Source organism: Mastigoproctus giganteus, chromosome 6 (assembly GCF_048544385.1).
Source record: "Mastigoproctus giganteus isolate SK-2022 chromosome 6, ASM4854438v1, whole genome shotgun sequence".
Classification (NCBI taxonomy): Eukaryota; Metazoa; Arthropoda; class Arachnida; order Uropygi; family Thelyphonidae; genus Mastigoproctus; species Mastigoproctus giganteus.
This window is the reverse complement of record NC_143580.1, coordinates 5,745,133-5,765,439: the sequence shown is the minus strand read 5'-3', so window position 1 is coordinate 5,765,439 and position 20,307 is coordinate 5,745,133. Positions and strand designations below refer to the sequence as shown.

At 39.2% G+C, this 20,307-nt stretch overlaps 1 pseudogene across 1 annotated transcript in view; it reads right to left on the bottom strand.

Annotated features, from left to right (window-relative positions):
• The window catches only part of LOC150083854 (uncharacterized), a 28,394-nt pseudogene extending 8,336 nt beyond the window's left edge, over positions 1 to 20,058 (bottom strand). Inside the window, exons 1-4 of the transcript XR_016547095.1 lie at positions 19,727 to 20,058; positions 19,174 to 19,328; positions 7,767 to 8,570; positions 7,351 to 7,424 (exon numbers count right to left, since the gene is read on the bottom strand). The product of XR_016547095.1 is annotated as an uncharacterized LOC150083854 (transcript). The remainder of the gene's footprint in view (positions 1 to 7,350; positions 7,425 to 7,766; positions 8,571 to 19,173; positions 19,329 to 19,726) is intronic.
• Between the last annotated feature and the right edge of the window lie 249 nt (positions 20,059 to 20,307).

Genomic DNA, 20,307 nt, shown 5'->3' with positions numbered 1-20,307 from the left:
ATTTTTTTTATTACAACTGGTATTAGTAAGACAGAATGATGCAAGGAAGAGGACTTTTTCTCAACAGCCAAAAAAAAAAATAATAATAAAATAAAATAAATAAAATAAAACGGAATATTCATATTATTCCCAAAAAATATATAAATTAAAAAGGTAATCGAAATGTAAAAAGTAACTGGAATGAGGTTGCGCAATTCCAGTTACTTTCTACATTTGTAACTTTTGTTAATTATATGGCGCCATGTTTGTACATGTTTCCCGGTTACATTTCTGTTCTGAGAGCTTTCAGTCCTTCAATGATTTACCCTTTAGTTGCTAATCCTACAAGAAGACAAACCCTATTCGGCTCGTATACTCAAAACTATTCCTTCATCCTTAATCAGAAGTCTTTCATGCTATCCAGTAATGACAGTAGATCTGCAGGATAATCAACTGACTAAGCGAGAGCACAAGTGTGGTAGGGAGAAGAGAAGAGTGGAATGGGGTTTTAAGGGAGGTATTTTGTATTATTGGTCTGCGTTTTTTTTTATTAGGGTATAGGCCATTTTAGAGTGGTTCAGGATGCACCATCCCTCTTCGGGAACAATATTCAATGTTAGGGCGGATTTGTGATTTGTTCGACTTCAGAGTTAACAACTGTTCAGAAGGAAAGCCTCGAGGGCGATACAGAGGAAGCAATGCTTGTGATATGCTAATGGAAAATAGGGTGGGAAGTAACGGTTATCCTCAGGAAGGATATATTTGACGTTGTCAAGAAATCAGAGAGTTGCTGAAGTTGAATATGGGAGCAGAGATGTTTTTTGTGAGAAATAAGATGACGGTTTTGGAAGGATTCACGTAAACTAAGTTTTATTATTTTTTTCTGGAGACTATCATTTAAAGAAATGATTTAGGAAATCAGAGAGGTTAAGCGTGTTTCTGCTGAGGAAGGTTACTCGAAATGGAAAGAACTTCAGTGTATTATCATCAACAAAACTACAGATCAGAATTCTAGTCAATTGGAGAAGGTCATTAATATACACGAGGAAAAAAGTGGATAAAAGAACCAAACCTTGGAGAAACTCCAACATTAATTGGGATTAAATTACAGAAAGCCGTCTACCACAATAACAGTGAGGATCAGGTAGAAAACTGGCTATCTCAATGAAAATCTCGGAAGCCGGACCATATCATGGAAGGTTGATACGAAGGCTTCTGTACAAATTAAGACAGAAAGTCTTAGAAAATGTCTATGGCAAGAGTTTCTCTAAATGCTTTCGTGGAATTTATCCGCAGACAAAGCTTAGATAAAGCTAAGAAATCACTGTGGATCGTCACTGGCAAAATCTATATTGGCGATCGATAATCAGATGGAAAGTTTGAAGATAGTGTAAGAGATGAAGATTGCTAGATTTTTCTCATTTCAGAAAGAGCAATGGGATATAACTGGAAACGAAAGATTTGTCATCCTTTTTAGGAACTTCTTTTGTGTAAACAAATTTCTATCTTCTTCGATTCCTATTAAGCACGATAAATCATCCTTTCCACAGATTTAGTCTGCGCGGGTAGCACAGTGAAATCGTCACCGTCCTCACCACACTGGGTGAAAAAGAGCAGTATTCAAATCCCGTCGAGGACACGAGGAACTTTTATAGGGTTTTTTTCCCACTTCGTGGCTGAGTTAGTCGGTCTCAGGCGTAGATAGCAAGGTTTTTCTCCGGAAAAGCGGGCGTTTCGTTAAGCGAAGCAGGCAAATCGACCAGAGAACACACAATTTAGAGACACAATACGCATGGGTAGTTGAAAGTAACTTTCCAGGTGATCCTAATATAATAGTTTTTTTTTTCATAGATTTAGGATAGATCTTTTACCATCCTCTTATACTTTTGTTTTAATTTAAGTGCCTTCCTGTTCCATAGTTAATAAGTGGGTTGCAGAATTTAAACGAGGGGAAAGAATCTGGCAGAAGGCCCTCGCTGTGGAAGACCTGCAAGGTCCACTCCAGAAGTTATTGACTGTGCATTGATCGGGTTGATTCGGTACATTGCCAGCGTCTTGGGCATCCCATTGGAACCAGAGTACCACATAATCACAGAGGTTCTCGTTATGAAAAAGATGTCAGAACGAGGAGTCCCAAAGTTGCTGACAGCAGATCAAAAACCCACGAGATTTAATTTATTGTAAAGTCAAGTTAGCATTTGCATCGTTTTGAAGTAGATCCAGCAAATTTTCCTGCCAAGTTTTCGACCATGAATGAAACGTTGGACTGTTAGCCCCAAACAGTGGAAATACAGCTCTGCTCCCCCCCCTCCAAAGAAAGCCAAGTCGATTCTTCTAATTTTGGGAGGGGGGGGGGGATGTTGTAGGAGTTCTGTTAGTGGATTACCTTCCGAAAGGCCAGATAGTCACAGAGGCTTATTACAGAGACTTTATGAGGCATTTGTGGGAAAATATCAAAGACAAATGCGAGGAAAATTCCGCAAAATACTTTTGTGCTCATAAATCGGCCATTGCCATGGCTGCAGTACGGCGTTGAATTTTTGCACCATTCCCATATTAGTTAGATCTAGCATCACCAGACTTTCACCTATTTTCTAATTTGGAAAAAAGTACCTGGCTGCCTTCATTTTCCCATCGACAGTGATGTCATTTCTACAGTGGATGCATTCCTGAAGGCCCAAGAGAAAACTGTTCTCTGCTGGTATAAACGCGCATTGCAGCATGGGTAGCAAAAGTCCATTGACTCCAAAAGGAATGTACAAATTGAAAAGTAACATGTCAGCAGAATCCTCAAACTCTTCATATCCAGGCTACAATCTTTTCAAACGCCCCTCGTATCTTTCACCATTCAAACTTTTATATGATCCAAAGCTAATTATGCTGCCAGCAGCTCAGCGAATTTTCTGCTACTCTCTCGTGGAAGTAGCAGAAAATTTCTACGTCGAAGGACAGCAACTAATCCTACATATGATTCTGACTTAAAGCTGTCTGTGTACACCAATAGAAAGTCAGAATATTTCGATCGACATGCAACAAAGAGTTGCTGGTAGACAACTGGAATCACAAGATGTCACAGAGAGTAATATGGATGGCATTAGCAAGGGATGAGTAGCCTCAATTTGGATGCAGTATTTAGAAATGCCATATACAGAACAAGGCATGCCAACTTATAGGTGGAACAGGACCAGGGTATGTCTGCCAGGGGCAAAGGTTGATGACATTGTAGAGCGGATATCATCTTTTAAGGGCACAAAAGGTGATATAGTTGTACACGTTGGCACTAATGATATTAAGAGTAGGAGACCGGCGGAATTACTTAAGAAGTACAGGTCACTGATGAAAAAAAGCCGTGAATTAGGGTTGAATTTGAAAGTGTCTGCAATTCTGCCCAGACACGATAGGAGGGAGTATATGATGAGAGCCCTATCGATCAATTCGGCCCTGGAAAGATTGTGCAGGGCTCAAGGGGTAGAATTTTTTTCAGCCTGGTTTGTACTTGTTAACAGGAGAAACTGCTTCTACAGGGATAGGATACACTTAAATAGAAATGGTGCAAGAATATTTCCTGATGCCATTGAGGCAGTGTTAGATGGGTCGGAAAACTGCTAGCTTGGGGGAATACAAGGACTAATAGATTAACAGTAGCCACTGGCAGAGGTGAAGGTGATTCTTGCACTGCTTCTATTGGAATGAGCAGAAGCCTGAAAAACAAGATGCAGGATATTTCAGAAACTGCTGGGAGTCTTGCGGTACAAGTAAACACATGGGTTGTGTTAGGGTAGCTAAGAAAAAGAACAGGTGCATGTATACTTGCGTGTACACCGGTGCTAGGAGTTTAGTAAATAAATTTGATGAATTTGAGGTATTGCTCAAAACATCAAAGGCGGATATTGTTGGGACATGAGAGACGTGGTGTCACACAGATATAAGGAATGCAGAACTGGAATTTGGGGAGTACAACGTCTACAGAAAGGATAGACTGGATAGGAAGGGAGGAGGGGTTATGCTATTAGTTAAGAAACACATAAAATCCAAGGAAGTGAAGCCAGTGGCCATCGCTGGACAGTGCAGTGTCGCGTCAGTTTGGTGTGACATAAGCATTGGGAAATCAAAATTGAGAGTAGGAGTGTGCTATAGGCCGAATGACTGATGAGTATAATAAGAAACTGTACAGGGAAATAGAGTAGGCCAGTAAATCAGAGAGTCTTATAATGGGGGATTTTAATTTCCCAGATATTGACTGGAATTTGTGGGTTGTTCACTCACACACTAGCAAGGCTTTTGTGGATTTATTGGATGATTGTTTTCTACATCAGCATGTTCGGGAGGCAAATAGAGGCAGTAATACTCTTGATCTGATTATCAGTAGTGATTCTTCATGCATTAAGGATCTGCAGATAAATGAACCACTGGGTGGCAGTGATCACAGTGTGCTGAAGTGGGATTTACTCAAGGAGGTAACTACCATCAGAGGTAAAGGGAAGGGTTTTTGCTTTTGTAAAGGCGACTACGATGGACTGAGACAGCATTTAAATTCTATACAGTGGGACCAACTGATGATGTTACCAACAGAAAATTTAAAATGGGAAGCATTCAAAGAATTAATCTTGGAAGCTACTAGGTTTTACATACCAACTAAGAAATATTGTTCAAGGTTTAGGCTTAAATGAATGTCAGATGAACTAATGAGACATATGGCAGAGAAGAAAAATGAATGGGATACATACAAATTAATGGGTGACATGGAAGCCTATAATAGATATAAGCTGGTCTGTAACCAAGTCACAAAGGAGATTAGGCAGGCAAAGGCAGATTATGAGAAATCCTTGGCAAAGGATACAAAGAAAAACAGAAAAGAATTCTTTACTTATGTAAACTCTAGAAGGAAAGGGACGAATCAGATTGGTCCACTGGACATTGATGATTCAACTATTGATGATCCTGTTCAAGTGGCTAACAAACTAAATGAGTATTTTGCATCTACATTCACCCATGAGGAGTTATTCAGGGAGGGGAATGCAGGTGAGTTAAACTCTGGCAGTGAGCTAGATGATTTTGTAATAACTGAGAGAAAACTGGAAGAGAAATTGTTGAAGATAAACATAAAAAAGGCACCCGGAGTAGATGGGATCTATCCAGTTATATTAAAGGAGGCAGCAAAGGAAGTAAGCGAACCCTTAGCCATAATTATGAGAGCTTCTTTGGACTCAGGGAAGGTGCCCATGGACTGGAGAAGTGCAAATGTGACTCCAATTCACAAAGGAGGATCAAAGGCTGACATAAGTAATTATATACCTGTGAGTTTATCTTCTGTTGAAGGAAAATTAATTGTGGCACTGGTTAAAGAAGTACTGCAGGATCATCTAGACAAGACTTCAGTTATAGCTCGGACACAGCATTGTTTTGTTAAGGGAAAGTCTTGCCTGATCAATTTGATTGCATACTATGGTGTGGTCACAAAGGAACGGGATGCAGGGAATAACTTTGATATCATATATTTGGATCTTAGAAAGGCTTTTGATGCTGTTGCACATGGAAGACTGCTGCACAAATTGGAGCAGTGTGGCACTGGAGGCAAATTGCTGCTATGGATAAAGGGGTGGTTTAGGGGGAGAAGACAGAGAGTGGTAATCAATGGACACTGCTTATCGTGGACTAATGTTGTTAGTGGAGTCCCTCAGGTTCAGTATTGGGTCCATTGTTGTTTTCTGTATTTATAAATGATATTGATGATGGTATATTAAACTTAATGTCCAAGTTTGCAGACTTGTTAAGGACACTAATGACAGTACGCTGCTGCAACAGGATCTAGAAAAGTTGAGCAGATGGGCTGAGAGGTGGCAAATGAAGTTTAACATTGACAAATGTAAAGTACTACGTATGGGAACCAGCAACCCCAAAGTGACGTATCAACTTTGTGGTACAACACTGACAGGGATAGAGAACGAAAAGGATCTGGGAGTAATTGTGCAGGCAGATATGAAGTTTTCTGAGCAGAGAAGACGGTCTACAACATGGTGTCTTATCAATGATAAGACACCATGGCCACACCTTGCGTACTGTATAGAGGTCTGGAGGCCTCATTTTAAGAAGGATATAGAGCTGTTGGAACGAGTACAGAGAAGGGCAAGAAGATTAGTGAATGGAACAAAGGGTTGCTCTTATGAAGAAAGGCTTAAATTTTGCAAATTACAGTGTCTGGAGACTAGGCACCAGCGAGGTGATTTTATTGAGGTGTATAAAGCCTTGAATGGTTTGAACATGCTCAATGCTGATGGAATTCTTCCTCTTGCTCAGAATAATCATTTGAGAGGGCAGAAATTCCAATTGAGAAAAGACAGATGTAGGATAGATGTGCGGAAATTTGCCTTTAGCCAGCGGGTGGTTGATTGGTGGAACAAACTTTCGTCCTTTGTTGTGGAAGTTGATAGTCTAAATAAATTTAAGGCTGAACTGGACAAGTACTTGGAACGAACGGAGGGGTGAAATGGGAACGTGTTTTTTTCTCTTTTTTTTTTTTTTTTTTTTTTTTGACTGATGCTGCGTGAGCTTGCTTTCTTGCATCATATGCCTCTACTAATGCTAACTTTAACTGTTCTCCCTCCTCGTCGCATACAAGACTGGCCTGCCTTCGGTTCTGTCCAGTGACAGACGAAATCTATTGGTAACTTCAAATTTATTTATAAATTTAAAAGTTACCTCGGGTGGGTAAAGTGCCTGCCTGGCAACCTGGTTCGAATCCCGCCTCGGACTCGGATTAAAGTACTGCAAAACCTTGGGAGGTGCATTATGGCCACAGAAGCCGATACGCCAACAACTACAAAAAAAAAAAAAAAAAAAAAAGTTACCTGCAAGGAATGATATTGCTTCGTTGAAGACAACTTTTTCACATCCGAAGTAATCTGTTTAATTTTAAGTGTAAATCATACTCACATTGTAAGATGATACTTGTTTCGTTTTTAATGACATGCTTGGATGAAAAACTTGTTTCGTGCAAATTTGCGTGTTCAAGGCAATAAAAATATCAAAGCTCTGTTCAACATAAGCGTGTATTAATTTCTTTTTTGTAAACAGGAATTTCAAAGAGTTTTTTGAAATCGATATGGGGTTACCCAACGCACGAAGGTTCTACTGATTTCTCTCACGGGATAAGAAATCATCTTTTAAGAAGAAAATGAGTGTTTTAATTCTGTTTTCGGATATTTGTTATCCTAAATTAATTTTGGCTATAATTTCAATATATTCTCTGCAATTTTTTATATTAATAACTAACAATTACCATAAAGGTGATTGTATGCAACCAATTAACATACACCTATTCTAACTTTACTATCCTTCTTTTGCAATTAAGAATAATATTCGTTACATTACCATCCAGGGCCATTTCGATGAATCTGCCTTTCTTCCGCCAGCAATAAATGGCACATAAGGTGGGCGACCACATGCTGAAACAAAAAAATTGATATCCATTGATTGTTGTTATGTTAATACCGATCTTTCAGATATTTTGAAAACAGTGATACTCACTGAAAGTGTATCTTGTCGTTGAGTAGAAGTTACTAACAATAAAATAATCAATTCGAAGGGACAACACCGCGCGCCTCCAATATTTTTATACACTGCGCGGCAAAATTAACAGAATAAAATTGTATTTGTTGCCACAAAATCTTATGGATACCCTTATATCGAGCATGGTTCACCGCTGTCCGAGTTGTAAGAAAGTATACTTTCAGTAAGTACCACTTTATGTATATGTAAATCAAAAGAGATGGAAGACTTTTACAAACCTGATTCCAATTGGAATGGGTAAGGTTCATCCAGTACATCGTACGTGTCCAGTTGAGGACGATCTTCTTTAACTGGATTTGGATGATCCAAGTGGGGAAGTGGTCCGTAGCCTTCAACATTGCTATCAGGTCTTTCATTGTCGCTGACCAAGGGTGGATCTTCAAAGATTATACCATGGGACGCCTCTTGTTCTCCTCTTCCAAAGGGTTCCAGAGGAAACACTTCTCCATTTCTTATCCCTTGTTGTCCCTCTTTTGGTGGCAAATTTTGGATTTCGGGTGGTTCGCTTTCCGAAGACCGACTCTGAGGATTTGTTGGAAGTGAAGAATCAGACTGACGTCTTTCCCATCTTCTGGACCAAGGGCGCTCTCGATAAGGATCCGGATAGTTTTTAATATCGTCATTCCTTGAAGGTCGTTTTGGGAGTGAGCTGAGCATTGGAGGTTTCCTGGAATTGGACTTTTGTTTTGCAGAGTTGAGTCTACTCATGTACCACGACACAGATTCCAGAAGAATGTCATCGGATTCAGAAAACCTGCCATTTATCCTTAAAGGTGAGTCTTCTGGCGGCAAATCCGGAAATACAATAGGAGGTATTGACGTTGATTCAACGAGTGGTCGGTCTATTGCTGCAGCAGTGGTTGTGCTGTCCACAAAGGGACAGCAGATTGCGTCTTGGTTAGTCATTCGGCACACAGACAAGTAGGTTATGTCGAGTTTTGCCTTCCTGCAGTATCGGGGAACGACGCAAACTCCTTGTTCATTTGTGGAAGTGGTGCAATAGTCGATACCATCAGCGACTTCTGGTGAAAAATAATAAAGTTATCATTAGTTTTTACTAAGGCCTGTATCGAACTTAGTATTTAAGAATTATATCAATAAGATGAATGTAGAGGATAAATAGAAGGGAAATAACTCTCTCATTAAACATTGAAATAAGACAGTGGCCACTCAGTGATCACCGAAATATGAAAATCCACAAAATTACTTGATGGGTTACTTCAGGCAGGATTGTTGTACCATGATAACGGAAGATTTGTGTTTGAAGTTTTTAAAAACATGTGGTCTGTATTTCCTGCCTTTGAGTGTGTAGATTTGTACATAAAGTTGTAGAGATGCATGGCTTTTATCGCACATAACTTCAACCAAAATCGGTCTCTGCTGAGAGGCAGAAAAATGACAAAACTTGAAGAAGGAAGAAGTGGAGTAAGTACCAATAATTTCTTTGAAACCTGCTGGGGAGTCTTATGCTGATAAATTGAACTTGATTGATAAAAGAGATTCCTAGACAATTTTAATAAAATCAATTGATAGATATGAGGTGTTCAGTTAAGCTTCTCTTGGAGATATTAAAGTTAAAAATATAAATAAAACCAAAGATAAGGAGATCATTATATCTCATCTCTGAAAGAGTCACCATGAGATGTTCTATGATTTAACTTTTTAGAAATCTAAGAACTCAGGACACAAAGATTATCATATACGATGTTCGTCAAGACATCAAAGAAAAGGAATTCTTTGAATAATTATACTGTACTTTACTACGAATTTTGATCAGTTAAGAATTTCTAAACGAAATTTTAGTAAATATTAAAGAATGAACCACCAGATTGTAAACGCTCTGGTTCTATTTGAGATACTGTCAGTGGATATATCATTTTTAGGAAAACTTGAAATGTATTATGTAATTAAAAAAAAAAAGATGAAAGCTTTGTGGATTAACTCGAGACTTGAGGGATTCTGCAAAGCAAAGTGGGGGATGAGTTTTACCAGCGTTGCCTACCCTATTAAGTATAGGGGGTTTATTTTGTAAGAATAGAAATAGAATTCACTTGAATAGGAGAGGTGCAAGCGTTTTTGTTGATGGCATAGAGATCTTAAGGATTCTTAAGGGTTAATCATAATGGAAACGTCTCTGTTCTTCGTCAAACTAATTGGCGAAAAACTGAGACGTTTCCATTATGATTCACGTTAAGAGTATCAACAAAAGTTACAACTGCATTCTCCTCAAGAGTACTTGTGGGATACCGCGTAATTTTATAGGCATGGAAAGACCCAATGGAAAGATACAACACTCTCCAGTAGTTATTACCTGCTGCAGAGAAAGCCTTGGAAACATAACTATAAATGATGCTTTAGAACAGTAAAAATATAAAAATATAATCTGTATGTATAGTGATGCTAGGACTGTTGTAAATAAAATGGACGAGCTTGAACTAGTCTTATCAACTAACTAACCCCAATGATCTCCAGTCTGACGTATTGGCTGGATAGCAGGATTAGAAGGCTACATTCTCCTCATGCGATCGCGACATGGTGCTCCTGCAGTGCTATGTTATGTCTGTGGGAACGGGTGTTCACACAGACATAACATACATTCAATGTTTTGCTGGGTGAGGATATCCTCAGAATAACTCACGAGGGAAAAAAACCCTACTCCTTCTTGAGATCTGCGAACTACACAGCCTAGATTGAACAGGACTTTTAGAAATTCTTTTAGCTTCGGAGGAATCGAATCCCGAGCTCTCCAAAAGCGTTGCAGATGACGACGACGACTAATGCTGCAACGAAGGACGGGTAACGCTGATGTAGGAATAATTGAAACAAAGTACCATCTTGAGGGGACAGTGAATTTCATTAAAGTCAAAGGGGGGACAGTGAAGTCGAGTTGAACCGTTGTAAATAAGTGACATAATGACATCAGAAAAGCGTCTATCTGAAAAGCTGAGAGACAGAGGGTGGTTGTGGTGGTGGTGGTGGTGGTGTACATCCCAAAAAAGGAGATAGGTGAATACATTCCGCTAATAGCAATTCAACTAGTAAGAATAAATGTTTTTCACTAAGAATGTCACTGAAATCATCATTAGATCCAGAGATTATTCCCTTGGATTGGAGAAATGCCAATGCTTCCCCAATCCATTAAGAAGGAGCCAGAGAAGTTACGATCAATTATAGACTAGTATTTGACTTCCGTTGCCGGTAATATTGCGGAATGTGTACAGAACCATCTCGACAATAATGGTATCCTAAATGGGCCTCTGCATAGTTTTCCGAAGGCGAAAACTTGTCTGAAAAATCTGATGAATTGCTATGCCGAAGCTATAGACCACTTGTATGCAAGAAAACATGGAGATTTTAGTAAGGCTTTTGATACAGTTCATCATCAGCATAACTGTATAAATTAGAGCAGCTCGGGATAACAGGGAAAATCCATCAGTGTATTAAAAGTCAATTGAAGTATAGGGGACAGAGGGTGGTCAGTAGCATGAAGTAGGGAGACCCCCTCAAGGATGATTGCTCGGACCTCTCGTTTTTTCTTATCTCTCTAAATGATAAAAAAAAGAAAATGTCATAATAGGCCACCCAACCTAAGACCGAATTTATAAGCACATGAGTATTTTTCCATAAACTGTGTTGTGTTCTCTGATCGATTTGCCTATTAAGAATGATGAAAAACACGAATTTCATTTCCTCTGGAAAAGCCATGCGGATGACTTAAAGGAAAACGTTTGCTGAAGACTTAAAGGTTAAGAAGTTGCTTAACAACCAAAATCAGGCTATGCTGTTTCAAAAGGATTAGATCGACTGCAAGCATGTGCTGAAAAATGAATGGTAAAGTTAACTGTCACCAAATGAAAAGTATTGCACTTGGCGAACAGAAACCCAAGATTAGTTTATCGAATTTGCATATTGAACTAAAGGATTTAGTTCAATATGCAAATATAAACAGGACCTTAAAGTTCAACATGTAGTGTTAAGCAGATGAAGCAAGTGGCATTTAGTGTTCTTTCTATGATTTAGCAGAACTTTGATAACAGAAAGATGGATGTCATGATCTCTGTCCATAAGACGATGGTGCATCCACACTTGGAATATTGAATTCAATAAAGATATAGAACACTTTTGGAGAAGGTCTAAGAGGAGCGTCTATATTGGTAAAGAGTATTAACCTTGTGAGGAACGGCTTAGAAGATGTAGTAGTAGTAGTGGCACATGATGCAAGAAAGCAAGTGTAGGAGCTTATGCAGCATCAGCCAAAAAAAAAAAAAAAAAAAAAAAATCACACCATTCCCTCCAAATGCCTGTCCAGTTCCTCCTTAAATTTATTTAACCTATCAACTTCCACAACGACAGATGGAAGTTTGTTCCAGCAATTAACCACCCGCTGGCTAAAGGCAAATTTCCGCACATCTATTCTACATCTGTCCTTTCTTAATTTGAACTTATGTCCCCGTAGGTTGGTAATCTGAACAAGTGGAAGGATCCCATCAGAATTCAACGTGCTCAACCCATTCAAGGCCTTAAAGACCTCAATCAGATCACCGCGCAGGTGCCTAGTCTCCAGCCACTGCAATTTGCAGAACTTAAGCCTCTCTTGGTAAGAGAATCCCTTCATTCCCCTCACCAATCGTGTTGCTCTTCTCTGTACACGCTCAAGCAAATCTACATCCTTCCTAAAATGAGGCCTCCAGACCTGTACGCAGTACTCAAGGCGTGGCCTGACCATTGCCTTATACAGAGGGACAATCACCTCCTTTTCCCTGCTAGCAAAATTCCTATATATCATTGACAAAACCCCATGACCCGCCCTAGCAGCCTGTCTGCACTGCTCAGAAAACTTCATATCTGACTGCACAATTACTCCCAGGTCTTTTTCATTTTCTACCACCTTAAGTGTAGTACCACACAGTTGGTACGTTTCTCTGGGGTTACTTCTACCCATATGCAGTACTTTGCATTTGTCAAGGTTGAACTTCAGTTGCCACTTCTTAGCCCATCTGCCCAAATTATCTAGATCCTGTTGCAGTAGCACACTGCCATTACTGTCATTAACAACCCTGCCAACCTTTGTGTCATCTGCAAACTTCGACATTAAGCCTGATATACCTTCATCAATATCATTGATAAATACACAAAACAACAGTGGACCCAACACCGAACCCTGTGGGACTCCACTAATAACATTAGTCCACGAAGAGCAGCACCCATTGATTACCACTCTCTGTCTTCTCCCACTTAACCATCCTTTTATCCATTGTAGCAACTTACCCTTAATACCATTCTGCTCCAATTTGTACAGTAGTCTTTCATGCTCAACAGTGTCAAAAGCTTTCCTGAAATCCAAGTATATGATATCAAAATTATTTTTTGCATCCAGTTCCTTTGTGACCACATCATAATAACCAATCAAATTTGTCAGACAAGACTTTCCCTTAACAAACCCATGCTGTGTTTGAATTATTGCTGCAGTCTTGTCTAGATGATCCTGCAATGCATCTTTAACCAGCGACTCCATTATTTTACCCGGAACAGAAGTTAAACTAACTGGCCTGCAGAGCTTAACAACTAGACATCGTAAGAAGGATTTGACTTAAACGTGTAAAGCCCTGATGTGGGGGGCGATTGTTAAGGTCGATTAGGAAGTTATGTTCGGACTATAAAATATTTCAAGCCCTTAATGATTTATTAATTCATTAATGATTTTAGATGGGAACTTCTTGATCATCTTTTGTCCAGCTCAGACCACGCTTCTAGCGATTTTCATTTTTTTGTGGTTATTTTAAATAACAGCTTATTGGCAAACACTTTTATGAGGTAGGGCATATTTTATCTCCATCCACAAATGGAAGGACAGACTTCGATGTCTTTTTATTTACTGGATTTCCAAAATTTGTTAAAGCGACGTGACAAGTGTAGAGATAGTTTTAGTAATAATTTTTAAAAATAAATCAATCTCAGATCAGTTTCTTACTTGCTTGTTCTTTCTTCACTTTCTGACTTACCGGCTCTTCTTCCCCTAAGCACATATTTTGCTGTTGCCTGATAATCATATCGCTGGTAATGCTTATAGTTTTAAGTAGAAATCTGATCTCGGCTCAGATATTTCAATAACTACAACACGTAGTACCATATCAAATGTTGTTCCTCATATGTTATCGGACAAGAAACTTGTTGATCTATACTATCGAACCAAAAGTTATAGGACACCCCTCTCATTGCAGGAAATTTCTGTGACTACTAAATGTTCAAATATTTTGTCCTGTAAATGAGATCAACGGTTATTCCGGAATTCATTTCAAACTACGTCAAATGATGACACACGTCATGAGCTTTCGCAGTTTTAGAGAAGAACGACAGCTACAATGGCAGACAAAAACACTGCATCACCTTAAAAAAAAGTAACATTTGTAGCGAAACGTATAAGATATTGTTTGATTACAGTCATTTTGTTTATCGCATATCAAAGGTATTGCATCTGATAACGCTTGTATTGCATCAGACAGTAAGTACAAGGTATTGCGTCAGATAACGCTTGTGTTGCATCAGACAGTAAGTACAAGGTATTGCATCAGCCGTTTCTATAAATACGGCGTTGGAGGAGTATACACGCTCACGCGAAGGTGGAGTTGGCTTTCTGGTCCATAAAGATATAAAAAACAACATTTTGGAATTGAAACGTATGTCACCAAGGGTGCCAAGACTACTATTCAGGATTTCTAAGAGGTACAAGCTAAAGGTTATAATGATTTATGCACCAACATCAAGCCATGATGATGAAGAGTTTGAAGAAATGTACACCGAAATTGAGTCTTCTAGATGAGCAGAAAACTCACTACACTATTATTATGGGGGACTTGAATGCTAAGGTTGGAAAGAGACAGAACAGCGCAGAAAGGGGAACTATAGGAAATTTAGGAATTGGTGAAAGAAATGAAAGTGGTGAAAGACTTGTGGAATTTGCAGAATCTCGAGGAATGTTAGTAATGAACACTTTTTTCAAGAAAAGGGTGAACAGAAAGTCGACATGGAAGAGCACAAATGGATTAACAACTAACGAAATAGACTTCATCATCACAAACAGAAGATATATTGAGAATGATGTTGCCGTCCTGAACAAGGTAAATGTTGAAAGTGATCACAGAATGGTAAGATGCACACTTAATATAGATATAAGAAAAGAAAGGAAAAAACTGATTCGAATAAATAATACGAACGTCTTTGAGATAACAGAAGAAGAGAAAAAGCAGTATGTACTGGAACTTAAGAACAAGTTTGCATTTCTGCAGACTGCTCAGGACCAAGATATCGACGAGGAATATTACAACTTTCTGAAAGTGATAAAGCCCAAGAAACCTATAGGGAAACAGAAATCCAAAGAAGAAAAAATCAGTCAAGAAACACTTGTCATGATGAACCAAAGACGACAAATGAAGAGCAAGAAAAACACTGACAGGGAGAAAATTGAGTATACTGAGTTATGCAAAGCCATTAGAAAGACTCAGAGAGGACATAAGAAGATTTAACACAAGAAAAGCAGAACAAGCATTAAAGGAAAACAATGAACTTAAATCAGCACCATGAGTAGTAATACAGAAAGACAAATGATACTGAAACTGAATAATAGTGATGGTGTACTTATAAACAGCAGAGAAGGCATAATTCAAATAGCAGAAGACTACTATAGAGAATTATACAAGGAGCGAGGGAATGATGCCAGCAGTGGGGAAGTTTGATTGCAAAGTAGCAACGCATACGACATACCCGATATTCTTCCTGATGAGGTAGAACATGCATTGAAGAAAATGAAGAATCGGAAAACCCCGGGGGAAGATGAAGTTACTGTAGAGTTGTTAAAATTGGGAGGAAGGGACATAACACAAAAACTGGCAAGGCTCTTCACAAAGTGCATTAGAAAAGGTGTGACGCCTAAGCAGTGGAATAATGCAATCATGGTTTTGCTGCATAAGAAAGGAGTTAAATCAGAAATTGGAAATTATAGACCAATTAGCTTGTTATCCCACATCTACAAGTTGTTCACAAGGGTCATTACTAACAGATTAGAAAGAATACTTGATGAGAATCAACCAAAAGAGCAAGCTGGCTTTAGGACAGGATTCTCAACTATGGATCACCCTCACGTAATATCACAGCTAAAAAGAGAGAAAGCAAATGAATATAAAACACCATTATGCCTGGCATTTGTGGATTATGAAAAGACACTTGACTCCTTACAGCATAAGACAATGTTTCGGGCACTGGAAAGACAAGGCATAGATACCCCCATATTATGATTTTGAAGAAAATATATGAGAGTGCTACATCCTTTATTAGACTAGACAAAGACAGTAGCAAATTTAAAATGGAGAAAGGAGTTCGACAAGGAGACACAATATCTGCGAAGTTGTTTACTGCTGCCCTTGAGGAAGCTTTCAGAAGATTAGACTGGTCTCAGAAAGGAGTCAACGTGAACGGAGAGTACCTAAACCATTTACGATTTGCAGATGACATTGTGGTTATAAGCCACGATCCCAAAGAATTAGAGGAAAATCTTAATCAATTATGCACAGTTAGTAAGGATTTTGGACTAAAGATGAATATGGCTAAAACAAAAGTAATGATGAACAAGTATGCCACAGAAAGAGAAATAATGATTGAAGGAGCAGTAATTGAAAAGGTGGAGTCATATACTTATCTGGGACAAGTTATTAGCTGTAATAATGATAAATGGCTGGAAGTCAAGGGAAGAATAAATTTTGGATGGATAGCATTCATGAAATATAGTCACATACTGAAGAGCAATATCCCAATTTGTCTGAAACGTAAAATAATGAATCAATGTATACTCCCCACCATGACTTATGGAAGTGAAACTTGGGCACTCACCAAAAGAATGGAAGAGAAGCTGAGAACTACACAGCGCAGAATGGAACGAATTATATTGGGAATCAGACACATGAATTAGGCAGCAAACTCAAGTAAAGGACATTCTTATCAAATGGTCTTTGGCAGGACACATAGCTCGAAGAAATGATAACAGATGGATTAAGAGAATAACAGAATGGTACCCAAGAGGAGTTAGAAGAAAATCTGGAAGCCAACGGCGGAGATGGACAGAAGAAATTCACGAGTTCGTGGGTAGTAAATGGATGGCCTCTGCACAAAACAGAAGGAATTGGAAAGTTGCTGGAGAGGCCTTTATCCTGACGTGTATTGAAAATGGCTGATGATGATGATGACACGCACATTAGTATCCTGTTTTGCGGAGGTGTAAGCATTGTTCCATATGTTCAGTTGACACCAAGAAAAAAAAGTGTAGCTGTTGCTCTGTCCAGGAAGGGCTTTCTACGCGTGCTATCGCTGATAAAATAGGCTGCCACCAGTGAACAGTATCCCGGGTGGTGAAATTAAAGTGTTGAAGGGAAGACCTGGATCAGGCCGTAAGAGAGCGAATACGCCTTCCCAATATCGATATTTGAAACAGCTATGCCTTCGTAATCGCCATGCTTGTGCTCCTGATCTGAAACTGGACTTTGAGATGGCCTTTGGTGTTGAAATAAGTGCACGAACTATCCAAACACGGCTTTCATAATGTGGTCTGCATGCCTATCGGCTCAAGAAGAAGCCATTGTTGACCCAACAAATGAGGAAGAAGCGACTTGATTGTGCTAGAACGCATGTTTCATGGACGAAAGAGCAATGGGACACCGTCATCTTGTCTGACGAATAGAAATTCAACCTGCATGGCTCGGATGGGAAGCGATATGTCAGAAGACCAAAATCGGAAGCATACCATCCTCACTGCATAACACCGACTGTAAAGTTCCCCGCGCGCCGGTCAAATGGTCTGGGGATGCATAACAAGCAAAGGGGAGAATTAAGTTTATTAACGGAACGGTGAATGCAGAAACCTACACTGCTATCTTGAAGTAATGCCTGAAACCCATTAGGGATCACTACACACGTCGAAAACTGCATTTTTCAACAGGACTCAGCACCTTGCCACACAACAAAATTGGTAAGTTTTATGATATTTAGATTTAATGATGAGTTTGTCTTCTTGTCTCACAAGGCTTAAAACATACTTACACCAATGTTTTCCTTCGTTTTTCTCCCTTAAGGTACAGTCATACCTCAGAAACGCTGGCATTACAATGTTGGACTGGCCCGGCAACAGTGCAGATTTGAACCCTATTGAAAATTGCTGGCACAAAATGTCGTCTAAAATTGCTCAGAAGAAGCCAACAAGTAAGATTGAGTTGCAGCAGAGCATTGTAAGGGTGTTGTACCACGAAATTGGGCAACCGTTTATCCAGAAGTTGATTAACTCTATGCCAGATCGTTTCAAGGATGTAATCGCAGCTCGAGGAGAAACAACAAAATATTGAGGACTTATTTTGCTGATTTACAGTACATAATACTATTATTAACTTGTCATTTCAATTTGTACACGTAAATGCAATAAAGTGTGTGTTTGGTTCTTCCTCAATCGCAGTTGTAGATAGCTTATTTCTGGAGGAGGAAGTAAGGTTCCCCCGTGATTTTATTCCTGGTTTTTCAGCCCCCACACTTGTTAACGGGCCGATTTGCAGACATAATTCACCATCCGTGGCACAATATGGCCTTCTGATGCGCCTAAAACAATAACAACGGAAAGATTTATATGCACTAATCAAAACATACGATGTTCTGCAGGTTTAATGTCGTGAATTGTAATGGCCCATCCAGATCATTATATGTACCCACCCCCACAAAGAGGAGGTAGACCATCTCCTCTTTGTGGGAATGGGTACATTTAATACCAGATAATACCAGATTTAAGTTATCTGGTGGACACCAGATAACTGAAATCATAGTACATGATCTTAATGTATACTAACCATTTTATCTGCACACATTACAAATGTCCAGACTAAGGGTGCCCAGTGTATGCTTATATTGCTAGAGGTTTACGCTCAAATGTTAAAATCAGTCAACCTAGTTGAACGTTCTTTTCTGTGCTATTGAATTCACATGATCGTTAAATAAGTAGACGTAAAATTAATGACATTGCACAGCAGTCTTCCCCAATTAGAATTCTGTATCCATTCATTCTGAGTTTTCAACAGGAAGAAATGGAAAGATAATGCCCCCTCTTAGAAGGAAAACTGCGTTATGACGTAAAGGCAGGTACTTGTAGAATTCAATAAAAATAACTCTTCAAAATACCTTATAGTATTACACCAATTTTGATAAGCTTATATTTACACGAGTAATTACTATTTGATGAAAGATTTTTCAAACATTCTCCTGACGACATCAGCCATGCGATAACTGAAAATATGCTTTAATATATGCGAGACTTTTTGAATTTGTATCCTTCTTTATAAGAGTGTCGTCCAAACACGTGCATCAACTATTCAGCGTCTATTCGGGGTTCAGAGCGACCAACATGCCTTCCAGGAGTGCTGATCTGTATCCTATATCTTTTAGACGAGCTGGAACATCAAATCAAGGTGAGGCCAGCCCTGCTTCTATCATTATGTCTGTGTCAGTTCGATCGACATCCAAGTTGTCGACTAAACTGACGTCCACCTACCCACCCATTCCCGATGTCCACGCCCAACATTTGCTGTGCGAAGTACTCACCATGGATCACGACTACCAACACCACCAAGTTCCACGATCCCAATTTCGCCTTCATATAGAAATTTGCTGTTTGAAGTTTCTCTCAACAGCTCACCGCTTCAGTTTGAATTCTATGCGCAATGGTCCTCATACCTCGACATAACCTTGGCCTGGATCTGAAATAAATACATAAATGAGTATATAAACGATATGTTAAATAATATCTGTCATTATTCTTTCCACTAATATTTAAATATTTGAACTTTAATCATTTCGTATCGTGGCAATAGTAAGGTGACTGTTTCTCTGTCTTAATTAATATCTCACCATCCACAATTAATATATAAACAATAGAAATACATGCATCCACACACACACACACACACACACACATAGAGATAAATGAAATAAGCCATGAGAAGTTACGGATTATGAATCGAAGTCTGGAACTGGTTTTCTTGGAAATTCCCAAGTCCTTGAACTCAACTTCCTGTTGCTCTCAATGACTTTTTTGAAAATTCAAGATTATCAAATCACGAAAATGATAGACGTACTAAAGAAATAATTTCCTTACCTGCCATCAGTTTTCAGGACTGCCGAAAATTTCGAGCTTACATAGACATCTTTTTGTCATCACTCTCTCACGTGTTGAGTGAGTTCAATTGTGTCAACCCGTACACGAAACCTTTGCCTGTAGGGCAAAAGAAATTGGCCTAACGCACAGTTGAAACCACAAAGCGTTTATGCTCTAAGGTTGGCCTCTGAACATTACGTCACCATCGTACGTCATTTAAGGAAAAAGATACTTAATAGGCAAAGGAGATGGCTCGGATGCAGGATAAAAACACGAATTATCAGCTAGGGAAGACAGATGTGTTTGTGCTGAGAAGTGCTAAGGAAGAGTCGTGGGCTCTAAGTCTCAAAGGCGGTTGATTACTGTTTGTATTATTGTGATCGGAGAAAGGGTCCCTATTAAGAAGACGCGCGCGCACACACACATACACACAATGTAAGTGCTAACAGGCGCAGCGAAGCAGATTGCTAACATTACATTCGCTGTGGCGACAGATGAGAGCTCATTCAGTGTACTCACCCACATATGATCGGAGGAGACGTCTCGCAAGAAACCTTTAGAATCAAAAGTACTAAGCGGCA